Here is a 9,881-nt window from a genome sequence, read left to right as displayed (position 1 = left end):
TCCTGCTGATGACTACATTAAAGAAACTGGAATTTTGAATGGGGAAAATTTTCTTTTTCTTCTGTAATTCTCCACAATGTGATCTATGTGTCTTCCTTACTGATGTTAATATCTCATATCCACTCTTCTTTCGGATCCCACAATCTTCTGTGGTGTGAAGTTTGTCACTACATGTTATGCTGTTTCATATGCCTGAACTATCTGTCATTCCTATGCATGGTTCTTTTCAGCATTTTTGTAAAGCTCTGTTGTTAAAATGCCTTTCTTCTGGTCTGCAGTACAGCAATACTTTTTCTTCTTTCTTCCTTCTCTCCTCACACATGATCATTCAGATACACTTCATACATTATAAATGCCCAGTTGCAAATACTTCTCCTTGCCTACCATTTTGACCACATCAGCCTATAGCTGAATATTCCCACTTATTCCCTTCCCATGGATGGTTAAAAAGCCCTTCTGATTTTCATATACAACTTCTTCATTTGGACCAAAAATCTCCATTACTTGTTATCACATAATCTAGTTAATGCATTTTGGTGCGCAAAAACTACCAAAGGCTTTTCACCATCATAGGAGAATTCCTCCACTGCTCTTACAGATAGGAAACTTTAAAGTTTCCACCTGAACTTATATATGGCTGACAGAAGGCCTTTTGCCATGGTGCCAGCAGATAATTTTTTCCCTGGTTACTTGCAACAGACCAACTGACTACCAAAGGAATCAGCAAATAACTGTGGGCATTTGGGCAAAACAACACTATAATCACTGCACTGCTCATCAAAGGACTGAAACAAAAAGAAAGCACCATTTGTACCATGAAATTCAACACTGTTTCCCTTGCGCCTGTATGGAGAATTTTCCTCTGCACCAGAGCTGGAGTTATTCCCTTAGTCTAAAGCTGGATGAATCTGGATAAATCTGGGTTTCCTGACTTCAGGAAACTTGCACAAGCTGAAACTTCCCCATGAATGATTCCTTCACACATTCATCAGCACAGCTTTTTGCGAAAACAAGACATAAGCAATCTTAAAATAGTATTGAAACACACTAAATTTGTGATTACGTGGAAAGATAACACTTTCCTTTTCCCTTCTGTGCATCATCCAGTCCTTGTTCATTTTCCCAACACTTGCTTAGATCAGGGTTTTGCTTTGTTTGTCTCTTCTGGATGGTATCTGATAGTGAAATTTCACTCAGTGAACCATTTAACTTGTATTTTAGCTCTTTTGACTGTGCTAGAAAAAAGCCTTTCTTTCATCAGCCAATTCTAATCCTGCTTCTGTTAACAGCAACAGAGATGTGACAGAGATTGCAGAGCAAGACCATGGGGTAACTTGGTGCAGGTGGTGAGCTGAGTAAATACTGATTTTAGGCAATGAGGGTCAATGACACATTGTGCAGGCAATGAAGCAAAACAAAGAAAACCCCTAAAAGACAATGCCACAAATTAAAAGTTTAAAGGCCATTTGATTACACTATGCTGAGGTCCTTTGAAGCTACTAGGATCTGTGTGAGTGTGTGTGTGTGTGTGTATATATAAATTAGAAAAACACTTTTGGAAAATGCCCCCTATATTTCAAATAGAGCTGAAAAACAACGTTTTAATACTTCAGTTCAACCACAAATAAGCACAGAGCATTAACTTAAGTATTTTTCTTGGATACCTGCATTTTAAAAATATGACAGTCTGACCTGTAAAATAGCAGAGAATTTCACATGCCGCTCATCAACCAATGATAATTTCCTTCATTGTCATGCTCATAGCAATCTGCACTCTTCCTGAGCTGCTGTCTTTGTTGATATTTTCTAAAAACTTTTTAAAGCTGTTTTCCAAATATTTAATTCATATAAGTGAAGGTCTGGCTAAAAACATGTTTAATTCTTGTTCACAGACACATTATTTTATTGGTAATAGACAAATCCATAGTCATTCCAAGAGCTAAAGTAAATTAATAGTTTTCCTTAAAACCTACAAGAAAAACCAAGATTCTCACATTCTTTGTACATTAGTGTCTCAAAGGACATGTTCCCACATCTACTCAGAAAAGAAACAGTTTAAAGCAGAAATTCAAACCAAATAAACAATATAAAAAAAAAATTGGATGAAGGGTGATGTGTCTCATTTACAGTGCCAGAGGTCCTGGAGTCAGGCTGTGGTTAGCCCTGGCCCAGATCAGCTATGTCTGTCTCACTTTGTGCAACTGGCTTGTTCACTTCTTCCCCGCATTCTCTGACCACAACACCCACCTCCCATGCACCCACTGAGTGCCACCATTCCTTCTGTACCCTCAGCTGTGTAAGCTGAAGCATCCAGAAGCTGGATAGAGCCTGAAATTCTCTTTTGTAGACAAAGTTGGATCATCTAACAGGACCATACGCAATCATAGATTCCATAAGAGAGTAAGAGAATTCATATATTTCCAAAATTCTAGATCAGAGCTATGTAAATTGAGGTTGGTTGAGCATCCCTTGATATCAAAGCCCTCAGAGCCAGTACCTTGGCTCCTGATAGTAGAAACAATGAAAAGGAGACAATGCATATGGTATTGAAGGATGCAACTGATATTTAGAGAACATGAACACTAAATGCATGTCTAACACGCTGGTGACTGTGTAAAGTCTTAAAATTACTGGTTTATACACTGCACTAATGATTCCCAGATTATATTCTGAAGTCTGGAGGAATTATAACTTTTTTTGGATGACTGTGTGTGAGAATTACTTGCTAGTGAGTTGTACTGTTATAAAATTTATGGTACTACAAGTTATTAAGAGCCATGCATTTTGTAAAAAAATCAGTGAAAGCAAAGAACACCTTTATGTTGCAAACATAGGATTAGTTGAAGGCATTCAAATGCAAATGAAATTGCAAATGCCATCTTCTTTACAAACATTTTTTAACATTTTGGAAACCTGTATAGAGGGTATAAACCACAGCAATATATTTAATACAAAATGCAAACCTAAGAGCACATATACAATTTCATATGAAACTGGGACATATTTATGCTAATGAGAAAAGCAACTTTAATTCATTACATCAGTTTCAAATTTTCTCAGGATATTGAGGACATTATGCTTCATAAAATCTCTTACAGTCTCTATCTATGAAATAAGAGCATTATAATAGCGTTCACAATTTCATTTGGATACATGGGTATGTCAACATACAACACAAAGCTTGTCCTCTACTGAATTCCGTATCCTTGTCTTATTGAACTTTGTTTTCCGTTTATTTTTCAGTCCCAAGCAAAACATCATTCATCTTTTAGTGAAAAATATGATAACCCAGCTCTGAACTGTACTTGTTTAGCTAAGCAAAAACATGCTGAAATTTTCCATCTCTGGGGCCAGGAACTGCATTTTCCTGAAAGGGTCTAACACCACCAGTCCACAGGCTGGGCTGAAACAGCAGACAATAACTCAGTATGCTAATAAAAACCATTTTGCAACACCACATGCTTGCATACGCAGCAGTGCTATCTTATATTCAACCATGATTAAAGAAAGAACAGCGATTTCTTTCCCTGCTCCTTCTCAAAACTGATGTAAATTATACCTCTTAAACACAAACTGTAGATTTGGTTTTAGAAGAATGACAGTCTGTCTAATGTGAGTGGAATAGGACCCAAGTATGTGAGTCTGAAGCTCTGACTCCTGCCTTTGGCCTCAGTGGGAATTCCTGAAACTGCTTTCATTAATGAGCTCTAGTATAACCTGCAAAGATCTGTGTGCATGCACGTACCTGACAGACCAACCCACATGTCTAACCCAAGTCATTTCAAAAGTATGAAAGGAATACTAACAAGGTAGAAAAAGTTGACCCATTAAGATTTCTCCAGCAAAGTCGTTAGAAAAAAACATCTCTACTTCTCATATCCTTAGAAAAAATATATTCTCTTGATACTCCTTAATCAAATAAAAAGAAGTGCAAGGAACATAATTTGTTACAAAGGGTATTTCAGACCTGTTTTAGCAGAGTTTGAATAATTGGAGTTCTCTGATTTCCAAAGTTAGCCTTTTCTAGGCTAACAGAATGGTTTATTCACATACACTATATAGTAACAATCTGACAAGCTTTTCACCTGCTTTGAAATTTATAATATGCAGAAAGAGTGAATAACATGCTATGATGGATTTAACTTGTGGGCTTATTATTAAACAAATTTTAGAGATGTAAAATTGAAAATGTATTTAAGGAGGATCTTAGAATTTTACAGCAAGCTTTGCTTAAGATGATTAAAAGTAATAGGTTTTGGATCTTGCTCACAGTTTGCAACAAAGTTTAGTAATTTCAGAAGTGGATATTGAAGGCTTTTCTGAAAGAAAAGTTGGAGCCATCCATTTCTGTTCCTGTAACTATGGATTGTTTGATTCTACTGTAAATGTGCATGGTCTCTGTTAAAGCTAATGCTTTTTCTCAACTTAGAAATTCCAAGTATACTGAATGCAATGATGTATCAGAGACTGTATAGATATAGTCTTTACCTATGCAAGAAATCAGTATTCTGCGTGCTCACTTAGAAATTCATCATAGTCTGGTAGACCAGACTGCATGAAAATATTCTGAGATTTTACTGTTAGTAAGCAATATGAGACAGACCTAGCATACATCTGACAATTTTTAAATTGACATGTTATTTTTTTTTCTGCAAGATTCAAAAAACCCTGACCAACCATAAAAAAACCAACTGAAAACCCCCAAAATCCTAAACTAAACAGCTGGGCAGGCAGTACAAAAAAAGCAACAATAAATATTTGAATGACGGGGAAAAAGTCATATGCTATCTGCCTGCATCAACCATGGAAGTAAGAGGTCACAATAAAAGTAACCACTGAGGAAAAAAATAACAGACTTTAAGGGTATGTGAATTGAAAATGAATCCACCATTAAGAAGCAAAAATCAGGCAAACAAGAAATAAGACACTTCAGTAGATCTGTACGTAACGGGTAGTTATTCCTCTGACTCATTAAAAAGCTTCTTTTTATTACTGGCATTCACTGTTTATGCAGAAATAATTAAATCTAAACAAGGCTTTGCTAGCAGAAACAATTGTAGCTATCTCAAATTTTCTGTTTAACTCTCTTTTCCCTGCTGTTTATGCTGATTTGCTCAGGGGATGGAACAGTTGGAGCACTCTAAATCCTTCTTTTGTACTTCTTTTAACTTTGATGAACAAAATGGAAATGCTAATCCCTTCTACAGACACATGATTTCCTTCCTTTCTCCTTCTCTATGAGATATTTGTTTTTCTGTTATCCAGTCTTTGTTCCCTAGTCCCAGAGAGGTTCATATGATGCTCTCCTTTTCCCAGGGCCCTAGGGTGAACGAAGTTCCACAATCCAGCAATTCATGAAATACAAGTGATACTGAGACAGGCAAGGGATCTATCACAGCAGCCTTCTACCCCTCCATCCTCTCACTATGCCTTTAGAACAAACAAACAAACAAACAAAGATTCAAGAGTGTTCAGTATCGCAGAAGGAATCAGTCTAAAATACTGGCCTGGATTTTAGCCCTCAAACTGATTGTAGGAACTTCAATGATTCCAGGATTTCACATTGTGCTTCTCCTTTGTTCAATATAATTCTGACCACATATTTAAAATTGGAAAATAAATAATAAATAATGATTCAGGAAGCAATAAAGTCACAGATTATAAACAAGGTGAGAAAAGCATTTATTTGGACATGAAGCAGATGCACTGGTGCATCATGTAACATCCACGAAAATGTTGCAGGATTTTCATATTAAAGGCCTGGGAGAAGTAAGATGTAAAAGAAGGTTGATCCAGGTTCAAAAAGGTAGTGCTTTTTGCTATGAACTGTAGTAAAATTCTTCATTCAGTGGGCATAATATGGAGTACTAAATACCACTTTTATTTAGAAAACTAAAACCAATGCATTTGAATTAGATTGAGGTACATATGTGTAGGCAAAAAGATAGTTTAAAAAGTCATATTTCAAATCCTGAAACATTTTTTTTTAATTCCCAATAATACATGTCTTTTCAACAAATTTAGAATGTCTGTAGAAGGAATTACATCTACTTTGCAGTCACTTGTCTACAATAAACTCAAAGAAAACAAACATTCATTTGCTTGCTCATACTAACATTAACAAGCTCATGAGGCATAGCATATTTTGAGAAATGCATATTCATGGCCCTCCCACTTCTGACCAAAACACAACTGTCTCTGTCACACAATGTGAGTGACCCCATTTCATTCATCTGATGGATGCATTTCTGGTCACAAAATATGGAAGAGTTGGAGGAAACTGAGTGCGACTTTTTAAGAGACTGCATAACCCAAGAGTTGAACTTACTGTCACCATTACTGGAACACTCACGTATTACCTCCCCCTTATGCAGGACTGGTCCCTGGCCTAGGAGAAAGTGATCTTTTATTCTGTTACTCTTATTCAAGATGAGAATACATCAACATGCTAATTTATTTTGCTTTATTACTCAGTTTCAGACCAGGAGAATCTTTTAGCCAGGTGCCAAGGTAAAATAGCAAAATGAATGAGTTATTTTGGGATTCCCCTGTCACTCCTTTCAAGCCTGGATATATCTTGCTTTTCTTGTTAAAAACCAGTACTAGAATTTTCCAGAGCAGACACAGTAAACTGAAGATCATTACTTCTGTTCAGACTGGCAGGCCAAGAAGATGACAAGAGGGAAAGTTGGTACAATACCTGAGCTCCTTCTGAGGGTCGGACAGGATTTTTCATTTTATGGCAAAGCTAGCATTTTTTCCACACATTCTTCCTTATCCCAAGTTCCTGGGGATGAATCTGTGAAGACTGAAAGAAAAGAAAACAAAGAAAAAAAATATATTTATAACAAGTGAATGTTGACAGTCTGAATAAAAGGGTCAGTGCTTTATAATCAAAGTTTTGGAAAAACAAGAATAGGACGACCCTGAGGCTTTGGCACTGAGTTCAAGAACACAGTTAGGAGTCATTGCACCTCCAAGAACTGGGAGAACTGAAATGGAAACAAAGCACTCTCAAAAAAGCAGGGGAATAAATTAATTCATTTACTACTGCCAGAAACTATGCAGTGGGAATGCATTCTAACATGGAATGTGTTAGGCAACGGTCACAGCTGGATATGCTTCCAGTTTAAGTAGTGCCCCAAAAAACACTGAATGTGATGGAACTCTCCATTAACTTCAGTAGGCTTTTAATCAAGCCCAACTAAATCAGACAGCAAGATTTAAAGACAACTGAGGAAGTTCACAAGACAGTAACAGGCACAAGGCCAGAGGATCTGGAAAAAACCCAAGTGTCAGTGAAGGGACTAATTAGAGGACACGAAAACTCACTCCCAAATGTCCTTTAGACAGTCTCAGGAATTTCATTATCTTCTGTGATAACAGGATTCAGACAATGAAAGCAGTGATCTGAATCAGTTTCCAACTCAAGCACAAATTTTCTGTGAGCTTTTTTAAATGCTTGGGTTTTTGCTCAGCAATACCACAAGGCCTCTAAGTAGTCTTTTTTTCCTTTTATCTTTTTTTTTGTTGGGTCTCTTGGGTTTCTAGCTGGCCCAGGATTGCTAGCGTCAGGATTTCTGTCATCCAAGTTCAAACAAATTGCCGAACATTAATTTCAGCATCAACTAAGGCACGTCCCCTACTGATACATCACTCATTCTCCAAAGTCTTGTTCTTTAAAGCATAAACCAAAACAAACAAAACTCTTTTCTTATTTGTGTGCTATGCACAACATCATGCTTGTAAGCTTGTAAAATTCTTTTTATAAAATATATTATTTTTCAGATAAGTTTCCCTAGCTCTAACAAAAAATAAAATTCCAATATTTGTAAGTTAACATTTGCCTTTGATTAATTATAGCTACTTAGCGTTTCTGAAAGACAAGGCCAGCAAAGCATAATGTAGTCTGACAGGAATACAGTATACCACTAAAATCAAAGCTAAAATCCAGACACAAAGTGGTTTGAAGTTAATTGGTCTTATAAAACAAAAAAAGAAAACCAACAGACCAAAAATACAAAGTTTTCAGGCCCTAGGTCTCCCTATGCTTAAATCTATTTAGTGTAAGAATGAAGGAAAACATTAGTAACGATATGAATAATTGTTATAGGTAAGATTTTTTCCTTCAATAAAGAATAGAATATTGGGATCTTTTGTACAAGTGAAAGCAATACTGGACCTATCTAGAGAGGATATATTTTGTAAATGAAGGAGACACGTTGAGAGTGAGGATTTAGCAGAATAAATCTTAAATTACCAAGCACAGCAGAAAATACTATATTTAAAAATGAAATAATGTTAATTACTTGCAAACAGAGGAACATAAAAATTACCAGAAGAAGTAAGAAGGTGAAATGATAAATTTTTGTTGCAAGAGATACAGATGTTTGCTTTGTTGTCAGGAAGGAGCATACACAGGCATTGCAAGCAACTAGATCACTAAATTAAAGAGTAAACTGAGGCTCTTGACCTGAAGAAAAAGAGCAACAGGACACAATAGTGTGGTGTTTTCACTGTACTTACTGCCCTGATTCTTCAAGGAAGAATATGCATTTACAATGGGAAGGAACAGTGAATAAAGAAATTAAATACCTGATTTAATGATTCAAGATCCCTATTTTCATAGAAGCAATTAATGCTAAACCTTCCTTAGAAAGAAGTCTGCCATCAAAGAGGGATCATAATACTGTAAGCCAGTGCAGACTTGACTCAGGTGTCAAAACAGCACATGGTACCATTTGGTATGTTCCCTAACCTCTACCTATCTGCTAACAAAGCTATTGCTCTTCTACCCCTTGACCTGTCAGCCAAACCCTGTCAAACACCTTGGATTCACTAGGCTAGCTCTAGAAACTTGATGTTGGACATTCAAATTATTGGCATGTGGCTTAAATTCTTGATGTGCTTCCAGTGCCTCATGCAAATTTGGCCTAGTAGGAAAATTTTTTATTGGAAGAAATAATTTCTGTGGAAGATACATAAAGCAAAGGGAATAAAGTTTCCTTAGCACACTGGAACCTTATACATGAATCTTACATCCCTCAATAGATACAGAAGAGGTTCTGTTGCTTCCTAGCTGTTAGTATTGGACGTTGACAGTATTAGGAGGCATACTCCATGGAAGAGTTGGAAAAATGATGAAAACATTCAGAGGAAGAGGTGCATGTCGTACAAATACTGGTAATATAAAAGTACAGAATTAAGTAGCAACTGATAATAAAGAAAACACAATCAATTAGGAGAAAAGATAGCTTGACTTATGCTAATATAGCAAAAGCTTTTTCTGGTGTAACAGACCACATTATAGTACAGTGTATGCCTATCATTTGCAGCCTATGGTAGAGGTTCATATCTATTAAGAAAGTGGAATTTCATCTTGGAAGGAAAACATACTGGAAATAGTATATTCTCATAAGTACTTACAGAAAAGTAAAGGGGGGAAAAATATCTCTGAATACATACAAGATAATACCTGCAGTAGATGGAAATTCATTAAACATTATCACACATAATAAGTCACAAAATAAAAATGTTACATACAGGAGAAATATTAATATATAACCCCATTTTCTTAAGCCTTGATTTTGGACACTGAAAAATTTCCATTTCTGGGTTATCAGGTAGCACAAAAAGTTGTTTCCAGAATACAGCTGAGAGTGCTATTGGTGTATTGGTAGGAGCAGCAAGAAATTTGAGGGGAAGGGATAAAAAACTGTGACATGAAATAAATGCCATTTCCTCACAACAAATCTTTGTTTGACCTTCCAAAAATTCAGTTCAGCAAAATCATACATATAAAGGTGTTTGCAGTCTGAGAAACTCCCTGGGCTGAGGTCTTCAGCTGAGGTTAGAAGTTGTACTACCTCCCACAGCCCCAG

The sequence above is a fragment of the Aphelocoma coerulescens genome, chromosome 1A, assembly GCF_041296385.1.
Source record: "Aphelocoma coerulescens isolate FSJ_1873_10779 chromosome 1A, UR_Acoe_1.0, whole genome shotgun sequence".
NCBI classification, from domain to species: domain Eukaryota; kingdom Metazoa; phylum Chordata; class Aves; order Passeriformes; family Corvidae; genus Aphelocoma; species Aphelocoma coerulescens.
Note: the sequence above shows the minus strand (reverse complement) of the source record.